This window comes from Oreochromis niloticus, linkage group LG7, assembly GCF_001858045.2.
Source record: "Oreochromis niloticus isolate F11D_XX linkage group LG7, O_niloticus_UMD_NMBU, whole genome shotgun sequence".
In the NCBI taxonomy this organism is placed as follows: domain Eukaryota; kingdom Metazoa; phylum Chordata; class Actinopteri; order Cichliformes; family Cichlidae; genus Oreochromis; species Oreochromis niloticus.
In genome coordinates, this window is record NC_031972.2 from 25563843 (window position 1) to 25590659 (window position 26817).

General features: G+C 38.5%; 1 protein-coding gene across 3 annotated transcripts in view; it reads left to right on the forward strand.

Annotated features, from left to right (window-relative positions):
* strbp (spermatid perinuclear RNA binding protein) overlaps positions 1 to 26817 on the forward strand; it is a 92882-nt gene that overhangs the window by 22583 nt on the left and 43482 nt on the right. For all 3 annotated transcript variants that reach the window (XM_005451381.4, XM_005451380.4, XM_005451382.4), the window contains exon 2: positions 11466 to 11556. The gene's annotated coding sequence lies outside the window, so the exon portion shown is untranslated. The remainder of the gene's footprint in view (positions 1 to 11465; positions 11557 to 26817) is intronic.

Genomic DNA, 26817 nt, shown 5'->3' on the forward strand with positions numbered 1-26817 from the left:
GGCTATGCTATGTTATATGTTATAGCCCAAAATAAATGAGAAAAATAAAAAGAGGAGAAAATTAAAAGTAGTCCTGAGCTCTTGCATTAATCATTAAATAATCCTGAAATAATGTAGCTGCAAATTGGTTTGTTTATTAACCAAATTAAAATCAAATTAAATGCTGTTCTTTGATGCCCACTAAACCGCTACATAATGTTAGAAGAGCACGATATCACATTAACTAGAGACACACGGTGAGGCATCCAGTTTGGATGTTTTTTTCACTCATAATAATAAAAGCCCTAATATAAGAACTCAACAAGTTCTCAGTGTTAACGTTTAGTTTCATCATCATTATAGTTGTTTAAGATGTGTCACATTGCTTAACTTCTGGGTAATCAGATGGTGTATTGTTAATAATGTCATTACATATTCCATCAGTATAGTGGAAGTGGAGTAAATGAAGAGTGAGACTACAAAGAGGAAGCAGAAAGTGAGAGTGGGGTTAGTTGCCAGAAAGGAATATGAGGGAAACTTGCAAGTTTATGTGATAAAGTTGCAACTATGTTTATTAGCGGTGGAAGGAGAGGTCAACAAAAGAACTAGAGAGAGAGCTCAGGGGGAGATGAAAATACGAGGGAGGGTGGGTCATAGAGGACAGTTTGTTAGACAGATGGATGGACGGCTAGATGGATGTGCACAGAGATGCTCTTCATCCTTAACAGCCCAGGGTGAAGCGAGACTGACTCCTGCTTCACACTGATACTGCATCCTGAATCACTGTGATACCTCTCGCTCTCTCTCCTGTCTCTCCCTCTCTCTCTGGGAATTCTCTGACCCAGTTAGCTCCTCCACTAAGCAGCAGCAGAGTTATTTTTACATATTACCAGGAGACAATACTTCGTCCTCTGATCGTCCTCCCCTCATCCATACGCTTCCCTACGCTCTCCTCCTCCTCCTCCATCTTAGCTATAGCCATCCTTTTGTCTCATATCATCCTGTTCTTCGTTCCCTTTCCTATATATCTAAATCTTTTGTATATGTCCACTGTCTTTGATCCCTTCTTGTCCTTTAGAAAAATAAAGCCCAGTCAAACCATTGATTGTAGAATATTGATTTTGATTGTTCAAAATCATAATAAATCAAAGCGAACTTATATTTATTATATCTTATATATTTTTTTTTTAATCATTTCAGTATTTACATTTTGGTTATGATTTAGTTACAGTGTATGATTTGGCTGTGTGTGTGTGTGTGTGTGTGTGTGTGTGTGTGTGTGTGTGTGTGTGTGTGTGTGTGTGTGTGTGTGCTACTAACCTATGCAACCTATGATTGTACCGCCAGGATACTCTTGTAAAATGAATTTTTAATTTCAAGAGGTTTTATTTCTTGGTTAAATAAAGGATAAATTCATACATACATAGTAAATGTATAAATGTTATAAATAAACATGCAGGTTCCAAAATTAATACTCATGAAGCACCACATGCTGGTGGATTTTTCATTTGGTTATCAAGCTTACTTGCCAGTAACTGTTTATACCAAAGTAGTCTGGTAACACAACCAGACGCCAGAACACAGTGAAGCATCTACCGCATTTTGATGTCATTTACAGCTGTCTGCGTGCACACACGCACTCACACACATACAGTGTAAATTTGACCCCATTTTATTTTATTTATTACACTTTTTTAAAAATTTTGACCATTAAAAATATGTTTTAAATACCTTCGGTCAAAAGTTGATATTTTGTAACAACGGTCTTCACCTGGATCCTACCTAATCTCTAAGCAACCTAACTAACATCACAAAATATGTTTCTAAATTCACTCTCATACTATAAGAGCGAATTGTAAGAGCTTTCCGTAAAAGTGATGAAATCAGTTAATCAGGTAAAATGCAGGAGTTTCCCTAATGATCATCTCTAGTTCACATATGCAAAATGATCACTCTAAATATTACTGTGTACATTAGAAGAGTGTTGGCCACACATTTTCATTCAACACTTTTCCTTATCTTATTTAATCAAGCCTTTTTCTATGAATCACAAATCCCTCCTACTTCATCCTCCTCTCCTCTCCTCTCCTCTCCTCTCCTCTCCTCTAGAGAGTAAATGGACAGAGAGTGTGTAGACAGGTCATCTATTCGCCTCCTAATGATGACGGATGGCAGGACTGCAGAGAGCTAGAAGAGAGAGAAAAGTGGAGCGATACTGGAAGATAAAGAAATAGCAGAGTATGAGGAGACTGTGTTTATATTTGTCTGCTGGCGGGCAGATGGTGGGAGCTTTAGTGATATGTTGATCCTCAAGTGTTTATATCATTCTTGTCATCTACCTGATAGCAAACAAGCACACACACCTGCAAGGTGGCATCTGGTGTAATTTACACTTTTGAAGACATGCACGCTTCCATCTCTGTCAGTCCTTTGACTTTCATGACCTGAGTGCACGCATGGATCTTCTACGCTAGCAGTAGAAGACGCATGCAAACTCTGGAGTGTTCGTTGTGTCTCGCTCGCTGACATGCATACAAGCTTGCTCATTTTCTCTCTGCCTCCTCTGATAGCTGAGCAGTTGCATGCTACTGTGATTAGTAATCTAACAAACTGAGTAAAACCTGTGTGTCGTCTACCTAAACAGCAGGTTGTTGCATCTGAGCTCTGGTACTTAAAATAACATTTGGCACTTGTGAAGTACATATCAAGTGGTCAAGTGTAATAAAAAAGTCACTTAATCCACTATGTTTTTAAATACGAATTAGGATTATAAGATTTTTTTATTGTTTGAGAAACCATTCCTTTGCCTCTGTATCCAACTACCCAGCTGTATTTGCTGATACTGTACTATGTTTTTTTTAATGTATTTATGGATTACATAGTGCTTTGCCCTGAGAGTAGAAGTCAGGTTGTTGCTCATTCAATACTGAAATGGGATGACACAGGAGGGGTCACAAGACTGTAGTTATTTCCCCAACAATCCTCTTCTCTCAGCACAGCTCACCTCTCTGTTATCTCACACCTTCCCATCTAAGAGTGAATACAAGGCTGACAGAGAGGAAGTGTTAAGACCCCATCTGGTGAGGTTACAACAGAGTACACAAAAACACACACCTCTCTCTCTCTCTCTCTCTCTCTCTCTCTCTCACACACACACACACACACACACACACACACATGCACTGACAGTGGTAAAGTCTCACCCTTCCCAAAGTACAGAAATGGAGACAGGCTGTAGCTATGGCAACCCGGAGAGAAGGGAAATGATTGGGTAAGGCTTGGATTTGTTAAGAGCTACTGCATGAAGCCCAGGGCGAGTGTTAGTCACTCTTTCTCATTTAGTGTTTGTGTGGTTATTGTGTGGTGTGTGTGTGTTGATACGAGTGTGGGTGAAGGAATCACAAGGAGTCAAGGCTTCTCTTTTTTATTTCCCTTCCTTGTCTGTCTGCCTGCCTTTTTCTTGTTTCTGTTTCTTTCAGCAAAGTTATTCACCATGGTCCATAAAGTAGAAAAAGACTGAATCGCATCAGTTGGTTTCAAACACTAGCATGGCTAATTGGATGGGATGAAACACTTTTCATAGCTGTGACATCAAATAGACCATTTTATAGCCCAGTGTTTCGCTGAAGGGCAGGCATATGCTCATATTTTGCTTTTAAAGGAGAATTCCCAGTTTTGACTGCAGTTTGTCATTTCTAGTTTTGCTCATAAAATTGTTTTGTTACTTTTTGCAGTGCGTTGTCATAGATTTCATAAAGAAGTAAGGAAAACTACTAATCTGAGCTTTTTAAGCAGGCTGAGATGTTTGTGAGTAAAGATGCATCAATCGACTGGCCAAGGAATTTGAATCGTCTCATTTCCAGTTACCAGCTGGTCAGAATCACGTATGGCTGATTACAAGCTTATGCATTTCATGCTTGTACAGCAAGCGCAAAAAAGTGCAGGCAAATAGTCGCGGGCACATTCATATCACACACTAACATGTCAGTAGCATGGAAGCTCGTCACTGTGAGTGAAGACAAAAAGTTTGCCAAAGTAAACCATGGGGGGACCACCATGAAAGCCTTTATAACCAGAAACTTAAATCATCCTCACTCAGCAGAACATTTTAAAGACGCTAACAAAGGCCAAGTGGCTAAAGCTATCCAAAGCTCACAGCCAACAACAACCAGCCACCAGTAAGGCTCGTTGAGCCTCGGTATGAGCAAAGGGTTAAAGCAGTTATCTGTGGAAGTTATAAACATACTGGAAAAATAAAATAATGTTTTTTTTTCTCTGTTTGTTTTATTGTAAGATAAGGTAGGTTTACAGAACCTGATTTTCAGTTAATTATCTTGTACCTCTTTCCAGTAGCAGAGCACTATTTTTTATAGTTTTATTTTCAGTTGTTCAGTTGAGAGAATATCCTATTCATTTCTTTTATTGTGCATTGAAGAAAAGTTAAATTTTGTTTTTATATGCTCTTAGTTACTGAGAGAAAATAGAAATTGGCAAAAATCAGTGTCAGCAGGTTGCAGAAATTGGAATCGACCAAAACAATTACAACCTGTATTCTGGAGGAAACCAAAATCAACACCCAGTGCAGCTGATTTACAAAATAATAAATATAAAATAAAAATGAACTGTCAGTGATAGCTTTGTCAGTGTTATTATCTCTGATGATACAAAATAACGTGTAGCAGTTTCTTTTCTTTGTGTGTCCACCTTTTTGGTTTGTCCATACGGGGTGTCTCGATTATGCTGTCTACATTGCATTAATGTCGGGGATGTGTTCTGCTGCATAACAGGTTAATCTGTTAACATATCCTAATTTGTAAGTGGTAATTTCAGGGAGCAGCTTTGAGGACTTCTCTCCCCTGCACTGCATTTCCACCTGATAATGAGAAGAAATCCTGACATCAGGATCAGTGACTAAGCAGAGAAAGTCGTGCTGTGTAATAGAGGGGTCTTTAGTGATGTTTGAAACCAAGATGTGTAATCTCAGTTCCTAACAAGGAACTGATTCTTTGCAGAGGTGTGTTGATCCTTCTGTTGAAGTGTTTTTTTAACAGCAAGGTTTTTCTTTAGTAATTGATTTATTTTTAATGCTTTTTAGAAAAGTGAAAAGTTGCTGCACAGCAATTTTGCTTACACCAGCTCTCATGATCTGTTTTTACTCCTTTTTTGCAGAACAAAAGGGAGAGAAACCCTTTGTTCAATAGTAGAAAGATACAATGCTGAAATAGCATTATAACAGTTTCTTCTTTTCTAAATAGAAGTCATTCCTTTTCTAATTGGGCTTGAGGCCTTTAGAGAATTTGGAGGGTTTAGCTGAGCGTGTCCTTTTGATTGTGCAGTGGTAGCTCTCATTTAAATTCTCATGAATTTTTCTCACATCAGACCGGCACTGTAGTCCAAAAATTTAAGCCTCTTTATTTTTTTTTTTGTAGCTAAAGCAGAATAGGTGAGGGTTTTACTTTCAAATTGAATATTTTTGATTCAGTTGAACTGATTTCAGGACCATTTCTTTTACAAGGACAGGCTATTTAATTTCTTTTAGCTCTTACTTCTAAGAATAAAGAAAGGCAGACGGCAGTAAATGACTTTGCAACGGCTTCATTTGTATGACCTTAGATTGCTTTTGTTGTTGAGTGGAAGGAGGAAAAGCGAAGCTTCCTCCACAGGAATGAAGAACAACAGGTTGAACGTGGAAACAACCTGGCACCTTTCAGTTTTTATTCCTGATGTATACTTGTTTCTCGACATCTTTGTTTACCCTCAATCATTCTGCGGTATCACTGGATTTTTTATAGCGCCGAATCACATGCTATCTCTCTTTCAACCCAATGCTCATATTCTGTTTGTTTCCCCGCCACCTTCTAGTTGTTTCCTGAGTGGAATTTTTAAAGCCAAGGCTGAGTCAGTAGAGATCCATGGGTTGGCCCTTCTCTAGAAAGAGGAATTATGAAAAGAGAAAAACAATTGCAGGGTTTCTTCCAGAGTGTATGTCTCACTGTGACTTTTTGAATTGTCTGGTTATATTCACCTTGGGCTAGGAAAAGCATAGGCTATAGCTCACGTACTCAACGCACACACCGTCCTCAGGAGAGCTTAATTATTTCAGAGAATTGTCTATATTTTTTTAATCAATATAAAGTGGATGGGTATATGCAAGAGCATGGCTGTAATGAAAATAATTCACCATAATAAGTCAACAGCAGTGAAAAGAAATGGAGTAGAGTCCCAGATGTGAAGGGCCAACTTATGTCATTGTGAATTAATATCAAATAAACCCTAGATATTCAACATGCTGCACTCAGGAAACCTAATAAATCATTGACAGCTGTAACAATTTGTTAAAAAACATACTAATACAACACAACAGAACTACGTTATTGTCTGACTAATGGCAACATCCTCACACATTACACTCTGAGGGCTCTATACTAATGAAACGGTCTCTTTTATCTGGGATTCTGTGAGTAATCCACAGTAGACAAAAGCATGGTGAAGGTAGCTGTACTCAGCACATGAAATCCACAAAATATGAATGATGAAAGGTTTTAAAATCTATCCAGAGAATTCAAAGGCCCCGGGTGACAATGTTCTTCAATAAGACGTGTGGAAAATGAGGGTAGTGGTGTATTGTGTTGCATAGTATCATGAAGGGTATGCATCAGAGAGCACAGCCCTGACCTTGATAGGAGTGTAAATGGAGACATGTCTGTTTGTTTATTTGTATTCCCATTAGCTTCCTGCACAGCAGGAGCCACTCTGTTTGGTGTCCACAATTTTAATCTAAATGTTGTCATTTCATACACAACAAGCCAAGAAGCAGCAGAAATCTTTGCAGCTTTACATTTATACTGTTAACTAACGCATGTGTGTAGGCATTTCTTAAAAAGTGGAGATTTTACTTGTAATTCCTTTATTATGTGAGGCAGTTGCTCTGAAAGTAAGCAGATTTTAATTTTTGCTGTTTGGTTGAGGAATTATTAAATTGTGTAATTAATAGGGGTTTTCCTGCTGGTTAGAAAATAAATTGTGTGTAATTTGCTTGGTCATCTTTGTCTCCAGCTTCCCTCGGCTGTGTTGAAAGTACCTTACTCATCTGAAAGGCCTCCGAGTCCCAATCTGTGTGTTTTTTAGCAGAATTCCTCTGTGCTTGTGTAATGAAAAAGTGACAATCTGGCCATCTGTAAAAACACAAACTAAATTTTTTTTAAGGGTTTTTGGTTTATGAATTAAGTAAAGTTCCTATACCTCCTACTGTAGCGTAAAATTATGTCTTGGCCTATGCTTCATTGCACCGTTGCGTCTCAGTTTGACATCAAGATTCTTGTTTGTGCTATCAATAATGGTTTGCAAATGAAATGTGAAGGATTGGCAAATTAAATAATGCTCGACACAATGTTTGTTTTCTCTTCCTTCGAGCTCTCTATTAAGAGCCGTGCCAGTCGATGGTGATTGTTATCTGACAGTACCGTATGTCTCCGTTAACTCCTGCAGTAGTGCTCTGCTACAAAGGAGACTAATACACATCTGTGTCACTTTTCCTTTAAAGAGGTGTAAAAAATGATTTTCCAAACATAATCTCGTTCCTTGCTATACCTCTGCATAATATATCTGTCACATTTTCTGTGAAAAATAACATTATGAAGAGATTTTTTAGGATATAATATTCACATCTGTAATTACAGTGTGGCTTTAAATCTCTGTTTTGTGGGAGATCTAATTTGTGTGTCAGTTGCTGCAGAATATTGCCACAGGATATGCTACACAAATTGTAATGCATTATTATCAAACTGAAAGACTGCTTACTTAATGATGGGCAATCTTTAACATAAAATGCTCTCTTTTTTGTTTTGTAAATTTCCCCATAATGGTGCACTATTTTTTATTTTGCTGTGTCTGTTTTGAATAGTTGGTCTGCACTCTGTGTATTCATAGAAAGCATTAACAACATGTCCTAATTAACTTTTAGCTTAGCTTTTCAAGGATTCATATTTGCATACTCTGCATGGCCCAAGTTGCTGAGTAGTGCTTTGTTTTTGTTAATTAAATTATATACAACCTTCCAGATACCACACACACACACACACACACACACACACACACACAGAAACCAAAATCTCAAAAAGACAAGCAGATTATGCTTTACATTAAAGGTTGCTAGTACAGCTTGTCCGGGGGACACCAAGGCCTTCCCTGGCCAGCCGAGAGATATAATCGCTCCAGCGTGTCCTGGGTCTGGCCTAGGGCCTCCTCCCGGTGGGACATGACCAGAACACCTCACCCAGGAGGCGCCCAGGAGGCATCTTTGTCAGATGCCCGAACCACCTCAACTGGCTCCTTTTGATGTGGAGGAGCAGCACCTCTACTCTGAGCCCCTCTTGGATAGCCGAACTCCTCACGCTATCTCTAAGGGAGAGGCCAGCCACCCTTCGGAGGAAGCTCATTTCTACTGCTTGTATCTGCAATCTCATTCTTTCGGTCACTACACACAGCCTGTGATCATAGGTAAGGGTAGGGACGTAGCTCGACCGGTAAATTGAGAGCTTTGCTTTTACACTCAGCTCTCTCTTTACCACGACGGACTGATACAGCGTCCGAATCACAGCAGCCACAGCACCAACGCGATCGTGGCTCAAGAGTTGGGAGCTCGCCTTGTAATCGGAAGGTTGCCGGTTGGACAGTCGTTGTGTCCTTGGGCAAGACACTTCACCCGTTGCGTGGTGGTCAGAGGGCCCGGTGGCGCCAGTGTCCGGCAGCCTCGCCTCTGTCAGTGCGCCCCAGGGTGGCTGTGGCTACAATGTAGCTTGCCATCACCAGTGTGTGAATGGGTGGATGACTGGATGTGTAAAGCGCTTTGGGGTCCTTAGGGATACAAATACAGGCCATTTTACCATTTACCAATCCGTCGTCAATCTCCCGCTCCCTTCTCCTGTCACTCATAAACAAGACCCTGAGGTACTTCAACTCCTCCAAAACTGTAGTTTTTTTCCCCCCAAAAGCATGCAAAATAACATCATTAAAGTGAAATATACACTCACCGGCCACTTTATTTAATGTACCTTGTTAGTACTTGGTTGGCCCCCCTTTTACCTTCAGCATTTCTTTAATTCCATATGACATAGATTCAACAAGGTGCTGGAAACACCTTTATAACAGTGTGGTCATATAGGCATGGACACGGTCAACAACGATACTCAGGTAGGCAGTGGGGTTTAAACAATGCTCAGTTACTACTGAGAGGCCCAAAGTGTGCCAAGAAAACATCCCCTGCACCACACAAAGCAGGGTGCTTTAATTTGTTTGCACACAATTTTGACCCCACCATCTGAATGTCACAGCAGAAATCAAGACTCAGTGCTTATCCAGTCACTCATACTGTCTAATTTTTAGAATTTTAATCCTATTTAATCCTATTGTAGCCTCAGCCTCAGCTCTCTCTTCACCACGACAGACCGATAGTTCTTAGCTGACTTAGCTGAGTGGTACCTCGTGTGATTTTCTGCTGCTGTAGCCCATCTTTGTCAAGGTTTGATAGCCTGTCTGGCACCAACAACAATGCCACCTTCAAAGTAAAAGAAATGACCTTTCTTATTCTAATGCTCAGTTTAAACTTCAGTAAGCTGTCTTGATAATGTGCACATGCCTAAATGCATTGAGTTGCTGCCATGTGATTGGATAATTAGATTGTTAATTTGCATTAATGAGCAGCTGAACAGGTGTACCTAATAAAGTGGCCAGTGAGTGTACACAATTTAGTGAACACAATTAGTAAAAAGCATTAAAATGTGTGTGTGCTTGTACGTGTGTGTGTGTGTGGGTGTGCAGTCTTTGCAGCGTCCTGTGTTTGCATGCACATGTAAACATAATGAATAGACTGACAAACAAAATCTCTCTGGAAACCAGTTTGTCTTGCAGAACCATGAGATCCATTACACCTGCCAGCGCCGCACCTTATTTATGCTCTATTATCCAAGGTGTGACTGCTTCTCAAAAGAACACACAGCAAATACTCAACATTTGTTTTGCTTTGATTTTCTAGGCTGTATGATAGTGTCTTATTACTTTTTTTTCTGAGGGTGCGCCACTGTCAGTCTGTTATATCTGGTTTTTCAGGAACATCAATTTCTTTTCTTTTTTCACACAGTGTCTCATAGGTTAGTGATTTGACTGTAATATACAACAGTATATAGCTTCTCAGACTTACTCTCAGAAATCTCTTCAGTGCACACATAAAGATGGTGTACAACCAAAATCTTTACCACCATGATCCACCATTCAAGTTTGGTTGGTCTTTACTGTGTTATGAAAAACCCATCATTTACTGTCTCCAGTTGTTTCATCAGTTATTCTTTAATGTGTTTTAGCAGTGAATTTGAAATGTGATAAAACTGTGCTCAACAGGGCAGCCTGTAGGCTCTAGAAGTTTTTAATGGCAGCTGCCCAATCTTAATATTGCACAATTTTCCACAATCTGTTGCTATCAGCACAGCTGCACTTCTTACCATCTGCCACCTTAACACGTTTTTCTTTATTTAATTCTAAAGTAGGGGTGTGTGATATGATTTTGGGATGATTGGGACTGAATTCAGGAGATGGTGACAACTTTGCCTGTAAAGCAGATCAATTATGCCTTTTTTCTGCATCACAGAAACACAGAAAATAAACCAGCAATGTGTTATCAGAGTATTAATACAAAACTATTTCATAATTTTCTTTCTAGACTAAAGCTTGTTAAAAGAAAAGAGCAAGGTTGTATTGTGAAATAGGACCAGGAAGTAATCAGCGACTATGAAAAGGTAGTTGTGTAAGAGAAGTAGAAGAGCGAGGTGAAAAGCAGTAAGTGCTTATCATAGCAGAAATAAGCAACCTTTTGTGCCGTGATGGCTTTACGGAAGAAAAATGCGTCAGGTAGTAAATTATATCATCATTGGGAAGTGGCTCATGTTGCATGAATTGTGCAGCTAAATTATTAGATAGTCTTAGAGGAATGAACGTCAGCATTTCATAGATAGTTCTGTGATAGAGTGCAATGTTATCGAACTGTTTGCATGCAAGTTCTCGTTTCAAACACTTTGCTGTGTGTAGTGACACATGCAAATAATAGTCCACTTCCTCTTTAGGGTCAGTTTTCTGGTTAGCGAAGATTATGCCAGTTGGTACACTTCTTCATTTTCTACAAGAGGAAAAAAAAAGAGAGAGATGCAATAATTTCTCTGTAGTTTCTTTTTAGAAATGTTTGCTACAATTCTAATAATTGTTTACATTTTTTAGCTAAGGTTTTGTTTTCCCTTTCTTTTTGATGTTTCTGATGAAGGCAAAGGAAAAAGTACAGCTCATTTTCATCATTTTGGTGAGAAAAAAAGTTTTGCAGTGAAAAATATCTCAGTCTTATGATACGTTCTTCCCCTGTGATCGCTTTAAGTCAAGCAGAACATTGCCCTTAAGTGCCACTGTAGTGACTGTAACCAGACTTTAAACTTGTGTCTTCTCAGGTGCTGAACCCTGCCTGCTCAAACACCGTGACTCCAAACTGACAGACAGGGGAAAAAGTGGACAGATAAACCAATAGGAGGCCAAGGGAGGGTGAGTGAGTAGTCTGTATACTGTATCTCTGTAGGCTGTGTCTTGAACTCTGTTTCACACTGTAGTTTAAAGTGTTGCTGCTGCTATAGTTGGGTGGCTCAGTGTTGACAGTTTAGACCAGTAATTCTGAAAGCAAGACAAGCCCTGTAGCAAAGAGACTGATGCGCTGAGCCCGCTGAGGCCAAAACTAAGTCTGCTCGTGTTTTCTGTTACCCTCCTCAAGATTAGTGCTTTCATCAGAGGCTGTTCAAAAGAAATGACAGTTTCATACTTAAGTAATATAGACACGGCTTTATTTTGTGCTGAATTTTACCTAGAAAACAATCAAAGAAGGGTTTTTTTTTTTTTTTAGTCCAAAAACTTGGAAAATGACAAAGAAGAAAGGAGACAGATGTTCAGCAACGCTTTGGGAACTATTCAGCTAAAAGAATTCCATCATAGATCTGCTAAATAGAAACAGTTTCCCCATCTTCATACAAAAGGTTTTAAAGAGGGGCCGAATTTGCTAGTGAGTGAACAGATGGAATCCAGTCAAATTCAAGATTTACATCTTAATTGGAAGTTTTGTACCTTTTGTGTGTGTGTGTGTGTGTGTGTGTGTGTGTGTGTGTGTGTGTGTGTGTGTGTGTGTGTGCGCGTGCGCAAGTCTGAATTTGATTTATGGGTACACATAAACGGGTATCACACATTTATGTGTTTTTCCACTTCCCTATAATACATGTGTTTTTGCTGGCTTGTACAATATGTTCCCCCAGTTAAAAGTCTGTGTACCTACTGTGTTGTTAAAACATCTGCTTACTCATCAATGCAATATATTGATGGGTTGGCAGATGTATTTGTTGGCCAACTGTTTACATAGTTAATTGACAAAAAAAAATTACTAACAATATGAATTTGCTGCCTTTCTTTTCTTTTCTTTGTTTGTTTGTTTTTTTTAACCTGTTGGAACAGTATACATATACCTGTAGATCTGCTCCTCTGTCTCTGTGTATATCTCATACACTCCCAACCATCTGTAGACGTTTTTGTACATTACAACTTTTCCTGATATTATCTGAGAAAAATGAGTGCCTCATCATTCATTTGTGATTTCATTTTCAGTGTTGTGGTCTCACACTGACAATGAATTTAAGTTAGACATATTTACTGATCACAGTGGATCAGGGGCTGTGGTCCTAGTGGTTGCCGGGTTCACTCTCTGCTTTGGTAAACTGCCTACTTATGTATGTAAAGTAGCTTTTATGCAGTTCACCCAGCGGTCTTCCCCACTATCATCTCAGTGGGACTGTTTTGGGGTCTGTGTGTGTGTGTTTATGTGTAAATAATTGATTGCTATAGCGGTTTTAGTGGATTGCTGGTGAGACTGAACCAAGCAAAAGAAAAACGCGCTTGACTGCTTTCCTTCACAGTGTGAGTAACATAACTTTACCATGTGTGCTTGCTCACTGGGATGTTGAGTTGGGGAGCTTGTCAGTGTTCCTTAAGTAGATTTAGTTTGTGTTAATGGTGCTGCAGACATTAGTCCTTAAATCACAAATCAACATCATTTTTGAGCCAAACTAAGACTACTGTTAGAACCCAACCAATATATTTGATATATCGACTGATATTTGCTATTTGCCAATATCTTCTTATCAACATTTATAATAGCCGATAAATGAAAATTTAAAAAGTAAAGACAAGATGGGAGAAAGACCCTTTGACCATGTTAAAAGTGTAGATGTTGCATAGTTTGTCCGCACTCTGCAACTTCCCCATCGGAAAAGACCCAAACACCATGACCAGCTGATGTAAGCAGGTGTGGAGCATTGTAATATTATCTTGGTAAGGATTCTTAAAAAACTAAACGTAACACATGTTTATCTGTCGTGTTTTCATTAAAAAAAAAATATCGGTTGATAAATTGGACTTTTTCTAAATAACCAAATATCGTTATCTTTGGGTTTTGTTTTCGTTTTAGGTTTTTGAGTTTAAAGCTATAAGATGATTTAGAATAAATTATGAATAAACCTAAACATGAACTGTAATAACCAATAAATTAATTGGTTATACATATACAAAGACAATCGAGCATGCTGCCATGTTCATCCCAAATAATCAGACCTTCTTTCTTTAGACTTTTCTAGCCAGCTGCTTACAACATTAAATCTTTTTTTTTCCATTTTATATCTCAGCATCAGGGACAGCTGTGTACAGTCATGTTGTCCACAGCTGTCACAAGTCAGGCTCAAGGTCAATATAGCAGCACATTCAATAGAATTTTCTTGAGGATTTTCAAAAATTTGGCACACTCTTTTTTTTTTCTTTTTTTTTGACTAAAGGAAAAAAAATCATTTGTTTGTTATTTTCTTTGTTTGTTTGTTTTTTTGCTTTTTTAATTTAAACGTCAATGTCACTATGACCTTGTGCCATTTTGCTGAAAGCAATATCTCAGGAACATGTAGATAAAATGTTATTATGTTTGCGCACAAACAGTAAACCTAATTTGCTGGTCAAAGGTGAAGACCACGGTTATCTGAATACATATATTATATGAGTAAACGTAAACTGCAGTTTCACTGGTTGGCAGAGGTATACCACAAGGCAGAGAGTTTAGTCTCTGCTTCTTTCTTAATCTTTCTCAGTCTTTTACCAGGGGTCTTTCTCCTATCCTGGCTTGTTCTTCTTTGCCATCCCTTCTTTCTTTCTTTCTTGCCCCTTAGCCGCAGTGTCCTTGAGAAAGCAGTGACTTTGCCGGTGAGTGTAGCAGAGCGCATCACTCTCTCTCTCTCTCTCTCTCTCTCTTAGACGCTCTCTCACTGACTCTCAACACCCTTGCACACAAACGCACCGACACACACACACACACACACACACACACACACACACACACACACACACACACACACACACACACACAAACATTTGGTGGGTCCATAACACAACTGTCAAGCAGGACCACACTGTAAAAGTCTCTTTCCTTTCTACTCCATGAATAATTCATCATCACTAACATTGGCTATATGGCTTTATGCAAATGTCGACAAACCTATTGCAGAGGAAAAACTGAGACAGTTGTGTTTTGTATCGAGCCAACCTTTTGCCCATTTACTTCTCTTTCAGGAAAAGATAGTAAATGATCAGCAAACTGCTGATACAACCAAAAGTTGTCATTTGTAGTCAACAGTAATATAAAATGTTGTGATGATGATCAGTAACAGAGTTACTGTTGAATTCTCTTGGTTTCATAATATGAAGCTTTACAAAATTGGATTTATTGCTGAAGTTCAATTACTCTTTCTGATGGTTTGTTACCGAATTCTGACAAATTGCCCTCAGTAGATACTGGAGTTTGGCTGCCAGCGTGGAAACACGATGCCTCTGTGCCCTCCCCCTCATTAAAACTGCCCTCCACTAATCTTGGATCATGACAGCCCATTGTTACAGTTTTCCGTAGCTCTTAAAATATGGATGGGGTCTGATTGTCTGCTTGTAAGATGAGATGTGATAGACTCTTGGTGCTGTTTGTTCTCGCTCTCTGTTTTCCATTTGTATTGGGTCACTGCTTTTTCCTGCCGCCTTGCGTGTTTTCTGTAGGAGATCGTGTATCTTGTGGATAAGTAGCTGTAGTCCTATATATGGAACATGAGATTGGCAACTTTATCTGCAATGTTTGCTCAAAAAAAGATAATAAATAATTGATTTATCCCATATTTGAGAGTCTGATTTAAATAATATTTACTGCAGTGTAATTTGCATATAGTCTGATTCTTCCTAGCAACATTACATATAGGTTCATTTGAGTAGCTCATGATAGTATCTCATTGCCGGCATTGTTATCATTCATTCACTCGTCTACGTGTGTGTCTTGTTCACGCGTCCTTATGTCACACATACAGCTGAAAATGCTTCCGTAGCCATGGTGAGCAATCCCAATGGGAAAAGTTGAGCCTGAATCGCTTTCTCACTCTCTTTCCTTCCTTTGTCTAATGCCTTGGTGCAGTCTAATGCTTTCCCCACATGCGCACACGTGCACACAGATGAGCAGGTCAGAATGTAAAAGCAGAGCGGATGCAGATTTTTGGTCACATGTTGTTTTAATTCATTTGACAAAGAAGTTGTTAGAAAACCAACAGACAGAGCGTGAGGATGGTTTTCTCTGCTGCCTGCTTTCTTTCTTGTTAGCGACCATGACCGTGGTGGCTGGACATTTGGCTGTGAAATACTTGCACAAGAGTCTGCTTGAGAAAAAGGCTCTTTTGTCAAGCAAAGCGCATTGGACAGATAAACACCTTCACCTGTTGGACCAGCAGGATGTCAGTCTTCTAACCTTATAAATTGTAAAACAGGACCAGTGTAGCCAGTGCAGCAAAACAACACATTTAAGTTCAAGTGACAAAGCCCTCTAGCAGCAAAAGTAGCCATGACAGGAAGAAAGGAGGAAGTCAGAGTTGTCACAATACCACAGTTTCAAACTCGATACCGACACCCAGGAAAATACTTGCATCTTGATACCATTTTTGCAACAAAAAACAACAAAATTAAGAGGCATGCAAATGTATTCACATATAGCCCTGTTTATTTCCAATGCTTCTGGTGATTTAGAACCGTATTTGTGGTGTTGATAAACTAGAGTTATTAAGTTCGGCTGCCACTCTTTCAGTCTAGTGCTGTTAGACTTTTCTCACCTTCAAGGTTTTTTTTAGGCGCACATGCAAAAAAAACATGTTATCTTGTAAAATTAGCACCGTCTGTTAAAGTTACAGACAGCCAGGACTGACAATGTTTGCTGCCTAGCTCTGACATTAACATTATTCATTATTGTTTTATTGTTAGTCACAGCTGCTAGATCAGGGATGTCAAATATTACGTCCAGGGGCCAGACTTGACCCGGCAAAGACTCCAATCTGGCTTGCTGGAAGGCTCTGGAAAATGTGGGAAGAAAAACTCTATTTTTGGACTTCATTTTCACAAGTTATAGAGCTTTTCCAACACCAAAGTAATTAAATTACACATAAATCTGTAGTTCTCCACATTACTTGCAATTTAAGTCCAAAGTCATCCTGGTAGATTTTTTTAATTTACTACAGCAGCATTTCTTTATCTCTGCCTTATATTAAGATATCTCATTGATTAAATGCACATTTAAACCGTTTACACTGACAGAATGGGAAGTTTCACCGGTCTGGCCCACATAAAGTCAAAGTGGGGTCTATGTGACCTGTGATATAAGTTTGACATTCCTGTGCTAGGTGCTGCTTTAATAATAACTTAATGGACAGCTAATGTGTATAATTGCTAATAGTTAAATGGCGAACGTTAGTGTGTGCCGGGTTAATATTTATAATAACCTTTTAATATAGTATGCCAATGCTGTTGAAACAGGAACTTTACTGACCTCTCATGATTCCTCATAAAGCTGAGCTGTCAGTCTTCAAGATGCATGCCAAGTTTGTTGCACTACTGTTCACGTGTTCAGCTGCTAGTGGGGAAGGGGCTGTGTGCCTGCCTGTCCTGCTGCAGTGCTTTGTGAAGTTGTGTGAAGTTGGAGGAGGAGAAGACAGCACTGTTCTTATGAATACTGTTGCAATAACTTTTTAAATATCTATTAGTATCTGAGTATTAATAAATAATAAAAAATGATCATGTGCTGTCACATTTTCAGAGTTTTGGTATTGAAAGGTACAGTTAGTGTCAGTTCTGTTGACATCCCTAGTTTTTATAGTAAACTTTTGAGTACAGATGTGTGAGGGTAGATACCGACTTCAATCCAAGGGGCCACTGTTCCTTTCCTGTTCTTTTTTTCTGCTTAACTGTGACCATGATAATACTGTAACCTTAGTCAACTGTTTCTTTATTTTAATCAGTACAATGAAGATAATTTCCCACCGATGACTTGGTGGTGATTGACCTCCATTTTGCAGGCATCCAAAATATGATTGGTGCTTTTTGATGACTTTGTGTTTCCTTTTAGGAACTATTGAAATTATTATCAGGCCCAAATTAGGGAAACATGCAGTTATGCATGAGCAAAGATAAATGTCAAGTCAGTAGAGGTTTGTTATTTTATTTACTCTCTGACATATGTTAATCTTCACTGAGGCACCTCTAAAACTAAACTTGCTTGAGTCCCCAGAATATTTTGAGTAGATTGGATAAACGGTGGTCAGGCAAACCAGTAATCAGACACACATACACAAGGCTAGAGGGTCGATTTCTTGCTTTATGAGAGAGATTCAGCTTGGGTTTAAAAATAACTAGAATTTTCCTTTAATTTTAAAATGTTAATCTTATATGGATATATCATCAGATTAGATAAAAGATAATCAAATAATTTAAAAAATGGGTCAATCATAATTCATGCTAAATTGTTTTTAATTATTCATCAATAGTCCCTGTGGCTTGCTAAAGTTTGTTTAAGTGTTAGTATTAAAAATATTAGAAAACTACTCTCCATCCCATTGCTTTCTTCCTGTCCCCACCTCTCTCCTTTCATCTATTTTAAATATATTCCTTCCTTGTTTCCCCCTATTTCCTCTTCATGTCTTACCTTATGGTTAGTCATACCTAAATTAGTCACACCTTAACATTCAATTCTCTTCACCATCTGTCCTTTTTGTCATCCTGACTTCTTTTTTGTGATCTGTGAATGCCTCAGGTTCCTGCCCCCCCCCCCCCCCCCCCCCCCCCCCCCACACACACTGTAGACCTTTTCTGTCTTCCTCATTCTGTATATTTCTATCTTTTCCCCGTGTTATCTTCTCATCTCTAACCTCCCTTCTGGTCACACTCTGCCCCCATCAAGTCCCACCCTTCCTTTCCTTTCTCTCTCCTCCTGTTCCTTCCTCTCGCCTCTGAGTCCCACCGTCTTCTCCCCTGAGTCAGAGAGACAGACAGGAAGGAAGTGTGTAATGAGACAGCCATATCGAGCACACAGCCCAAATTGACCTGCAATGAATGGAGGCACTGATCAGATGCTGCTAAAGCAGTGCAGATTAACAAGCAAGGGGGATGGGAGAGAAAATGAAGCTCCCTAATGTGGCACACGTTTTAGGAATACCATCAGACATACACAAACAGGTTTTTTTAGGTAACAGGACTGTATGTGTTCACACAGGGCCTCCGGTAACTGTTATTATTCAAAAATGAATGTGCTTTTATTCTTTTTTGTAGTTTTACTGAAATCAATAGTTGGTCACTTCAGCTGAAAGGTAAAGCCATCTGCATTCAAGACACTGTTTTCTCTGCAGTATGAACATAGGACAGAGAGGAAATAGCTTCAGAGTGAAAATGAGAAAAACAATGACAAAAGCAAGAGAACGAATGGTGGGACTCACTCCTATTACTCTTATTATTGTCAGAAGTGTTAGTTTATATCCTTACTGGATATGAAAATACTGGATGTGATTTAGCTTTTGTAGTAATTCTTGCTAATCTGCTCATCTGTCTCCACTCGCCACACTACTGATTTTATTAATGAAAATGGAACGATAGAGGGAGAGTGGACATATTATCACTAACAGTTCTTTGTGGTTGTGTGTGTGTGTGTGTGTGTGCGTGCTTGCCTTCTAGTTTGTCCAGTGTATCACAGTAGAAGACCATTAGGGGATTACTTCACATCTGGATAACCCTAGCTGTTCTAATGAGTTCACGACTGCAGTATGCATTTCATAATTTGAATGGTTTTAACAACATTACATATTAAATCATTTCTGGCCTCAATTCTGCCCAGATCATTTTTAATATTTAAGTCCAGTGAAAAACCCAGTTTTGGTGTAAAAAAGTTATTGTGAGGATTTACACTGGCAGTTTTTTGACTGAAAGGTGTGGACACAGACATTTTTGTGGCTGGCCGTATTGCCAACATGTTTGAGTTTCCCATTAAGAGCACAACATTTGGAGTAAATCACAAACATCATTTACGAAGGTTTTCAGCAAGTAGTTCACTAAAACCATAGCTTATTTTTGTGTCTGATGTGGGGATGATAGTTGCTGCCAGAAATGCTGATATATTTGGAATTCCAGATGAAATTGTTGTCAGAATGACCACCTAATAGCACCGGTGGATTGCTCAAAACTGTGTGTTCAATACCAAATCTATGCCTCTACTCTGTAACACTTCACTGAGTCATCACCCCAAATGTTTAGGGCTTTGCAAGTCATATTTATGGTGTTCAAACATACTGGTATTTTGATGAAGTAGAGCAGAACTCAGAGAACTGAGCTTAACGTAGGGTGTCAGAGGGAAGCGAAGAATCACAGTACAAGGCACATGGAAGGATCTGTCTTTTAGTGGTTATTACAGTCAGCCGAGCTACTTTTTAGCTTACAGAGTATCAGGTTTTTTTTGACACATTTCTAAACAGAAATTGATCCATAATGACAATGCCAAGCACACAAGAGCATCAGCATCTCACCAAAACTCTTTCAAGGATTTTGCTTTTTTATTATGAAAGTACGGAAGCTTTTTTCTGATCGGGTTATCTCAAAATGTAATTTTTATCTCCAAATTTAATCTCACTAATTCAACATTTTAAGATAATCTGAAATTTTAATACCTACAGCCTCACATCATATAAAGGGAAAAAAACAAGTGCATAGCATGCATTTTCCCACACTTGGTACAGTAACTTTAACTTTATTACCTTAAGGATGGTTTAGGATTATGAAGTTAACAATATTTTATGTTTTTCTGCAAATCATACAACTCAACTAACACAGTTTTTAAGAGGAATAGTCTATAATGAAGTAGTCTTTCTTGGGATAAATCCCCCTCCTGAGGTGTCAGATTTATCCAGAGAACGTTTCTCTCACCCTCCAAGACCTCGTGCAGTATAGAGTTTGGCCTTATATCAAACATGCGTTCATTCTCCTTCAGCTGCCTCACATAGATATGAAATACCCAACTGGTTTCATAGAGAAACAGGAAACATGAAACTACTCTTACATTGTAAGATACCATCTAAAATATGTTTTTTACATGGTATTTTGCGCTGTTGCTTGGTGCATTGTGTTATTACTGAAATGAAATGGCTGCATGTGATTTTGTGAATTAGCACATTGCTAGTAGATTAGCTAGAGAACTTTCCACTCCCACCGGCGTATGTTTCCGATTGCAACATCTTGCTAATTTGCCCTGGTTAGTAGATCTGGCCCTTTGATCTTTCTGTGACCCATTTCTTTGGCTTTGGCCTTACCTGGATCTTTGCCAGCGTAGTTCCAGGTAAACATGAATAAAGTGCAGTTGTAGAATGTATGATAAAGTCCTTTAGGATTAAAAGATATTGGATTTGAAGTTGTTAATGGAATGTCAAAGTGGTAATGGCAGCAATAATACATTTTCTTCCTATTTTTTTTCCCCAACTCCTTTGTAACAGTGGTTTATTTTATGTAATTTTTGTGCTCTATATCGAGGAATTTAACTGACTTCATCACCAAAGCATTAGTTGTTGGGAGTGGGTTCTAGTTTCATGTAACCTTGATTCAAAAATCTTTTATATTTTGCTAATTAGCTATTTGTTGGCGATGCCCAGCCTTTTTATTGGTTTCTGGTGCATTTATATATTTTACTGGGCACAACAGTGCTTCACGTTATTTTTTTTTAACCCTTTAGCAGCAGTAATGTGTGTTTATAACCAGTCGCACATGCACGGACCTGCTCAGGCACACACAAGCAAAGTGGTGGGTGGCGCGACAGCTTTGTGTGTTGGCAAACATGAGCTTAGCAGTGAAGATCCTTTCAAGCAGGATTAAGCTGCTAAGTGTCAATGGAATAGACAAGTAGGCCAAAGACCACGAAGATATCACTTACACTGCAACAATCAGTGTCAGTGGGTCTGTGTATGTGTGTAGTCATATGTAAAATAGACAGGAAGTGTAAGTGTGGCAGATTATTTGTGGAAAAACACAGGAGAACATCAACAGGACACACACACACACAGTATGCACATTCACAAGTCCTCTCACACTAGAGGCCTGGCAGGACCATCTGTTCCTGCTGAAATCAGCACAGCAGGAGCCTACCAGTGTGCACACACACGCACAGAACACACTCTATCACACACACACGGTTGCAGCATGCTTCAGTTCTGGCATAGTGATAGTCTATTTATTCCCCACACTGACGCAGGACAGTACTCATACAGTTGAGTTGAGTAAGTTGATGTGGATACACAAATACATACTATACGTATCAGATATACAGTAAATATATCTGTCTGTAGTTCTACACATAGATGGAGAGATTGAGAGATAAATGGCTAGACAGACAGGTAGATGGTCTGACCTACCGTCAGCAGGAACTGCATACGCATTCAGCTTTCTCCATTTTAATAATCGACCGAGGGGACTAACACTCCCCTGTCAATGTTATCTATTTCCCTTGCAAAGGCAACATCAGCATTTTCTATGCTTTCTCCCATCTCATCAGCACTTTGCTCTGACCTATCCTGCCCTGCACCTGGACCCAGTCAAGGAAGAACTACAGTGTAGTCATTTATAGTTCCCTGTAGGGTAACTGAACACTATCATTCTTCAAGAGAAGCAGTCAATGCATATTTTTGCAGCCTACAATTTCAGATCGCAAGAAAGTCTGCACCCAACAATAAGAGGTGAAGGAATCAAAATGGTAACTAAAGGGTCATATGTGGCCTTAGAAATCAATTAATGGGTTCAAAAAGGTTGACCTTGCCTTGTCTTGTTGATTGTGCAAATTGAAAGATCAATTTTAGTCAATAAAGTGATGTATCATAAATTATCTGTCTCTTTCAATTGCAAGGACCTTTCAAAAGAGAATACTTTAGGTATGGTTTGTTTTGGTCTTTACTAACTTCTCAGGTGGAATTAGTTACAAATGGTTAATAACTGAACTGTTAAACGGTGGTATTAGCATCTGCGCATTTTAGTCGTCATATCAGCGGGACGAATAATTAACAATGAAAACACCAATTTATGTTGCGCAATTAAAAAAAGATCACATACATCACATTTTAAAATTGTTTCTGGTACTAAATTGATTTTCTGGATATAAAATTAATTTCATATTGTGCAAGTATTAATAATCATCTTGAAAGACATAATAAATAAACATGAACCAATAAAGGCTGCATGTGAGGATACTAAATATACCAAGAATCCTGAGACTGAGACTGAAAAAGAACTGAAGAAAAACAGCAGCCAAAATAGAAGAGGAGAAGAAAAGCTTGGGTAAAATGAACAGATCAGGTGAAATCAGCAGGGAATTCAGAAAATCAGGCGAGTTAGTAGGTGAAGTAATTGTTTGTGTATCCATGACTATTTGTATTTGTGCTTTGTGTGTGCTTTGTGTGTCTAGTAAACGTGTCATTCAGATGACTTACAACATGAGTTGTTCTCAAACATGTCAATAAACAATTACCTCAATATGTTTGCTAGTCTGCCGTTTCTGAAAATACCAATGTTAAAACTCTTTTCATTAAAATCAAATAAAACAATTAAAGGTTTAGTCTACAAATTAATTTCCTTGAAAAATAGGTTGTACCATAACAATTCAATCGAAGTATAAAACCAACACCCACCAAACATTTGATTAGAGTCTAGTTGAAAGTAGCTGTGGTTCACCTAGTCAGGTGCACAATGATTCTCAGGTGTAAAACTAATCTTAATAAAATACCTTACGTGAAAATCAGCAGTGCTCTCCATTTTGGTGACTGGATTGATGGTCATAGTATTAATGGGTTCCTCCTTGGCACTGTTTCCATGCTGCAATTTGCAGTTGGCATGACTCTTAATTACACTCAATGTGAAGTTCCCAAAGTTAGCAGTGTGGTTTGAAAAAAAAAAGCCAAAAGACAATAGTGACCACCTGGGGTATTACAGAATGTGTCCAATCAAAGACACAACACCTGCCAAAAGTACATATAAAGTATTATATGTTATTTCCTAGTACAGCAAGTGTCCCCAGCAGTTCCAATTTAATGGATTACTATAATCATATTACAGTTTCTGCAAAACAGCAATATAACACAGTGCTAAATTCACTAATCGCATAAACAGTTGTGTCGTTACTGAGATTACATAATTTATTGAATTATCTGTACAATTAACAGATAGAAAAAGAATCAAAACATGCCCTTTTCCTCCTCACCAACACTTCAATAATAGCAGAGCTATAATTATTAAGGAGTGGATGTAAAAAATAATTGTTATTACGCGAAAGGTCAAGAACACAGCTGCCAGAAACGACAATCCACTCCTCCTAACAAAACATCAACTCAAAGATAAAACAAAGCTAGTAGCGACAAACCCCAGACCCACTGGGATGTGTATGACTGTAGCTGAGCAGCTGCTAATAAAAGCAGTGATGAGCAGTGAGTCTCATAGCATAACTGTTTCTACAATAAAATCTAGTTTTCATAAGCTTTGCTGTCGCCTAAATAACTAAAGGGAAGTATGTGTATGTGTCAACTGTGCCAGTTTGTGGACATGTTCTTTCCTGTGACAGTGCATCTCAGTCTATGTGCATCCTAATGAAAAAGTCTGTAACTAGTAGTGCAATGAACTCATTTCTTTAGGGGAGTAAATTAGTAAGAAAACCATTGCTGTTTGTTTTTTTCAAAATAATATCTAATAGATTAGCATTTGGAGTAATGACCCCAACATTCACCAGAACCACATTTTGCTATGATGACAAAGTCACACACATACACACACAAAAGGTGAAAACAGCAGCAGCAAAAATGACCTGTCAGTGAAGAAAGTCTTGATTATCTGTCTAGCGGACAGACTGTGCAATGTTAATGAGTGGTTGAAGGTTGTTTCTCCCACTGATAGATGGTAAAAAAGAAAACGCAAAAGCAACCAGTTGACATGTCTGCAGAGCACGATGATCGCAGCCTCCACAGTAGCACCAATAAACCTTCTCCAGTCATAATGAGGACAATAGGCCTAAATAAAGAGGGTTTTCTTTGAAGTGTCTTTCATCCCATGTATGTGTTTTTTGGTATATCAAAGACCCATTAATTTTCCTGAAGTGTGACAGTTTTTGCATCCTGGTTTCTGTTGCTGTCCTTTTCTTCATCTCTTCTTTTTAAATGCAAACAGCACAAAATGCAACGTCTTGTCTGAGAAGGAAATCATTGAGTGTTTATAGAAGGAAACTCATAGTTCATTACGGGAAGGAGAATCTCCTATAGCCTGAGGCTGAATGCTGTTACTTGAGCTATTTAGTCTTTGTCTAAGCATCATTCTTTGTTGACATATTCATAATGCTTCCAGTGGTTGTTTGCCTTGATGACTTTAATAAAACCATACACTTGGCAGGTTGTCCTTACTATTCTGTGCTTTAAAAGTCAACAATCACAGCGATCAACAAATCTTTGTTCACAGAGTTTTTATTGTAGGAGTAAAATAAGGCCCTCAGCTCTGACTTATACAGGCCTGATTATATTTGGGTTACTACTTCGATATTTGAAGGATCAACTTATAGTCATTCTATAGTCTAATCTGCTGTATGAGATATGAAGGTATTAAAGATGCTTTCTCGAGAGAATAAAGATAAGTAATCCAAGGAACTTGGGAAATCAAAATAATTTATTCAAGAAATTAGATGCTAAGGTTGGAGGTGGAACATAAATTGAAAAAAAAGGACATCAAAATTCAGATGTGCATTTTTATGTTTTTAAAAAGAGCAGACAACACACTCATTAGTGTCTCCTTTGAGCATGCCACCGCTTCTCTATGTTATCTCCTTTGCTGTCAAAAACCCCCTTCCCTCTTCTCTACCACAGCTCTCCATGTGCATCTCACTGTAACGCTTTCTGTGTTTCTGTCTGTCCATTTGTGTCTGGATCTATCTGCCCTGCTGTCTCACTGCAGTCGAGAAATAGACCGAGTAAACAGACGTCTCAGTGAGCTAGCACCTATTTACACTGTGCATGCTTCATCTCAACAAAGGTGCTTAGAGACATGGCTTTGGTGCGTGATTCTGAATTTATTCTGAATATTATGCACCACCTGGACCCACGTCTTGCGCTATTTTTGTGTGCTGGTTTCTGTGTGGCATGTTTGTCTAACTAATTAACACACACATTTGCAGATGTTTTCCCAGATGCAAACATTATGGCACCAGTCACCCTCGAGATATCCACACATCAATAATGATATAACACACTGGCTACTCAGGCACCCGAGCAGCCTTTCAGGTGTTTGAGTGCCTGTGTACCTGTTTTATTTAAAGGAGATATGTGGGAAACCGTGTTGGTGAGGAAAGTATTCATGAGACCTAAAATACTACACCTTGCAAATAGTTATGGGAGAGAAAAATCAACAGTTTAACATCTTTAAATAACATAGTCTTAGCTTCCAGAAACACCATTCTTATTTATACCTGCTCATTTCCCTGAAAAGATTAGCCTGATTGCAGGTCTGCTTTACTGGAGTTTATGTGTTTGTTTAAAAAAAAAGGGTATGACAAGCAACAGCAATCTTCCTACATTAAGTTTTAGCTTTTTCTCATGCCGTGCAGCATCTTTTATCTCCCAAATGCATAGATTAATCTCAAAACCATCAATTCAAGTTAGCAATCTGATAATCAGATGCACTTGATTAATTGATCATCAGCAAGTGTGAGCACCTCTTTAAAAGCAGATTTTTTTGTCAGTTTGCTGGTCTGAAGCATTCAGGTGTGTGTCAAGGACAAAGGTCATCAGTCCAATTATTGATATCATTTATTGATTCGATTCCTTATTCATCCTGTTATGGATTCTCATTGGGTTCTCACTGGCTCTGCTTTGAGTGTCACCAACATCGCTAAGCAGTATATCTTAGATATTCCTATTATTTGTTCATGTTAGAGGTATTTCTGAACTTTTTGTTGTGATTAGTGTTGGGGTCGTTACTCAAAAAAATTATGTATTACACATATTATTACACAAAACATTTTAAATAGACTACTCGTTACATTCCCATCCCTAATCATATAGTCATACAAAATATGATTACTTTATTTTAATTCAAGTTAATGCTGCTAGATTTGGTTCTACAAGCTATTGAATCATGGGATGTAGTTAGCTACAGTATATACTGCTTCTGCAGCTTTTCTTAGTTTCTGTTAAATAAATATTGACAGGGTTTAATATTTCATATGTTGTACATTTGAGGTTCTATTTAACTGATTTCAAGACATAGGTGATTTTTTTTTATGACTTGAAATGTAAAATCTTGGAATTGAAAGTGGGCGTTTCTTTTTACTAATACTGCGCAAGACACCACGACTTCTTTACTTATAGTCGCAGTACAGATGTT